The sequence below is a fragment of the Urtica dioica genome, chromosome 7, assembly GCF_054948205.1.
Source record: "Urtica dioica subsp. dioica isolate 48M chromosome 7, U.dioica_male_clone48M_v1_H2, whole genome shotgun sequence".
NCBI lineage: Eukaryota > Viridiplantae > Streptophyta > Magnoliopsida > Rosales > Urticaceae > Urtica > Urtica dioica.
The window spans coordinates 2,702,159-2,705,953 of NC_142762.1; the positions used below are offsets into that span (position 1 = coordinate 2,702,159).

At 39.1% G+C, this 3,795-nt stretch overlaps 1 long non-coding RNA gene across 1 annotated transcript; it reads right to left on the reverse strand.

The window, feature by feature from the left end:
• Window positions 1-1,090: 1,090 nt before the first annotated feature.
• On the reverse strand, window positions 1,091-2,345 carry LOC149390125 (uncharacterized). The gene is made up of 2 exons (XR_016300286.1): window positions 2,239-2,345; window positions 1,091-1,342 (listed from the first exon to the last, which is right to left on the reverse strand). It is a non-coding gene; the product is annotated as an uncharacterized LOC149390125 (long non-coding RNA).
• Window positions 2,346-3,795: the final 1,450 nt, after the last annotated feature.

Here is a 3,795-nt window from a genome sequence, read left to right on the forward strand (position 1 = left end):
TGACAAGAGACCATCCTTAGACTTCGAGCAGTAGTCGTCCGGCGGCCTAAGAGTTTTAACGTATGTCTGGGATCCACTAATGGTACCAACTTCGTTCGATGTCGGCGCAACCCCCAGGCCCACATAGCTCGTCAAGATGCATTTTTCAGGCCCTCATAGCCTGGCAGCAAGGTCAGGTACGACTCTTGGTCGACTCCCCGAGATATGAGTACTCAACGCCATCCCCCAGGCCCTCATAGCCCGTCAGGGTTCTTTTCATTTTGGTATCATCGACATATCAATTCTTTAGGGTTCGGGCACTCTACAGCACTCAGAGTACACACTTATGCTACTTACAGGAGAGCAACTCAGGATAAACCCTGAAAAAGATTTCATTTCCCTTTTATGCTTGTTAGTGTTTTAAGATGAAGACTCGGGATATGACTCACGATACTTCTACCCTCAATTCGAATCCGAGAGTTAAACACAGCTCTCATTTCTCCCCCGTTCTAACGGGTCAAGCACGGAACTTAAGGGATGATTATATCACGTAGCAGAGGCTGGGTTTCACAAATCTTATGTTTGAACTTATCGAGCGAACCCGAGCTAAGTTTTCAAGAAAAGCGGCCGAAACCTTAAATCTTTGAGATTATTTGTTTTTATTATTTTTCCTACTCTTGCTTACTAACACGTAACAATGCACGTAAACAGAGTTATTCCCTTGGTATGTAGTTGACTTAAGTCTCCACACTTACCCGGAATAGATCGTCAGAAAATTTGTTGACTTCCGGAAATACTTCACTTTTCACGCTTCCCGAGACTCTACACGTCCTGAAGCGTTAGCACATCCTGAAGCGTTAGAGAGAACTAAAATCCGAAGTCGAAACTTCATTAGTTACTTGATTTGGGAGATATTGCAGAATTTAAGGTTCGTTGTCAGGTTTCGTTGTGAGTCAGTTCAGGGGTTCGAGAATTTAATTCACTTATTTCTTAGCTTTTCGGAAATTAAACTGATTTAAGACTCATACGTGTTCGTACCGAAGAATTAATACAAAATAAAATTAAATCATTATTTTAACGAGTCTTAAATAAATTAAAGAATAATTCGAAATCATACAAACTGAGAATTCTAAATTCATTAACCAAAATTAAATTCTCGAACATCTCTTAATTAAATAATTAATCATTACTCAATACAATTACAAACCACCAAAATTATAACTCGAGTCTAACGCTATAAAGCGATAAACGACTCACGAGTGAGATCGAGCTTTAATATTCTTTTTATGAATTCTCTATTTTCCGGCTTCGACGCGCTCAGTTCCACCGGCTCTCGCTCGTCTCGACCTGATCTATGACTGAGCTGTGAAATTCAGAAAACGAGCATTGAGTCAAACACAAAATCCAAATTCAGACTCAAGTCTTAGAATGTAATTTCTCAACCCAATTCAATTCGATATGTCACAAAATCAGCGCTAAACATATCAATAAAATCCTTAAACTTGTCATAAAATCCGTATTCCAAATCCAAAGTCGAACAATCAATATTGAATGTAATTTCTCAAACCACGCCAACAGATTAATATACATAAATTCTCAAATCTCAATTTCTCAAGTCACCATAACCAATTCAAATCTACATTCTTGAATCCCGAGATCAAAATAACCAAAACTCAAATCCAATTTTTCCAAATCTTTATTCTCATCTTATCGCCCGAGTTAAAAAAAAAAAACGAGTAGCTCGACTCAATTCAAACATGAACGAGCCAATTCAAATCTCAGCCAACCTCAATACGTCAACAATAACATTTTCACACCATAACAACAACACACACGCATATACTCACACTCACGTTCAACCTCAAATACACGGCCAAAAATCAAGTCAGCGGCCAAAAATCAAGTCAACCACCACACCAACAACAATTACACACACCTACACACACACACTTCAAACCAAAATCCACTCCCAACCCGTTAGAACAAACTTTCAAATACCAGAACAAATCAATAACCTCAACACACCATCACAGAATTCCCAGCAAAACCACACGGCCAACAACACACCCAAATCATCATATTCGTCCAAACACCAAGAAAATTCAAACAAAAAATGATTCCGTTTCAAAAATTTGAGTAACAACAATCCAAACCCGAGATCAAGCCACCTCATAACCACGAAATCAAGATAGGAGAAAAAAACCCCAAATCCACAACCCTAGCCCTAATTTCCAGAATTCAATCCGAGATAACTCTCACCTTGTTTCGTGAAATTAACCTCTTTAGCACTCTCCTACTCGTTCTCCGGCGTCTCTTCTTGGTCGGCGTGCTCGGCGGCTCGCGGCGGTCGTGCGCGGTGGCGCGCGAGGAAGAAGAGCGAGGATGAAGGAAGAAAAGAGGAGTGAAGATGAGTGAGGGTGGTGATGTGGTTTGGTCGGCCGGAAGTGATGGCTCTTGGAGTGTTGTGGTTGCCGGTTTTTTTTTTTTTTTTTTGCTCTGTTTTCCTTGCAGGTGACGCGCGTGGAGATGATGAAGTGAAGAAGATTTTCGAAAAAAAAAGAAGATAAAAAAAAAAAAAAAAAAAAAATAAAATAAAATAAAATAAAATTAAATTTATGCATTAAATCCCTTTTGTCTTCATCTTTTTAAATCAACCCCGAATCCAAGTTTTATTTTCAAATGGCTCCAGAAAACCTTACAATCACGTCTTTGTCACAAAATTTTGTGACTAAAACCGTAGCCAGTCGAACTTTTAATTAAATGATTCAAACCGACAATTTTCTCGTTCATTCTCGATTAATTCATATATATTTAAGGTTTCTCGGAAATAATTCTCGTCCTTGAGAATTTATTTCTTAAATTAAATTCCGGAATATTTTCTCGTAAAATAATTTATTATTCGAGACGAACTCGATAAATCCTTTATTCATTCCGAGATTTCACAGTACCTTAAAATAATTAAATTAACTCGATAAACTTGTACGTCCATAATTCACTCAATAATATAATTGTAACAAACGAAAGCTCGTTTATTAAACGTAAATTTACAAAACCAAAAGATTAAAAAATTATCATTTACAATCCCTACCCCCTTAAAAGAGTTTCGTCCTCGAAACTTAGAACAAAGCAGGGTACTTCTTTTGCATCTCACTCTCGAGCTCCAAGGTAGCTTCTTCTACAGCGTGGTCTTGTTTCTCAAAACTTTATCCTTGCGATCACGAATCGCAACTGCTGGCTCTTCATATCTGACTTCAGGAGAGATCTCAACCTCTTGCTCTTGCTAAACATGCGAAGGGTCAGACACGTACTTTCGTAGCATGGAAACGTGGAATACATCGTGGAGGTTGGACATAGACGGCGATAACGCCAAGCGATAAGTTGTCTTGCCGACACGCTCAGGGATCTCAAAAGGTCCAACATACCTTGGACTGAGCTTTCCTTTCTTTCCAAACCTCATCACTCCTCACATAGGTGAGATCTAAAAACTTTCTCTCATGCTTCGAACTCTAGAGGCCTCCAACGCCCACTACTACAAATTCACATTTCTGGTGCGGAAGGGTAATAGGTGCGACATGTCGCACCTAAATGTTGCACCTAAGCATATATTCTGTGCGACATATCGCACCGGATACTCATCCAGATGACTAAAATATTCGCTAATGTTTAGTGGTATTCGGTGCGACACTGTCGCACCTAATATGAATTCGTCGCAGCCAAAACTATTAGGTGCGACTAATGTCGAACCTAAAGGTTTTTAAATTTAAAGTTGCCAGGCGAATCCCCCCGAAATTTTTTGGATCTGAGATTTCATATTCG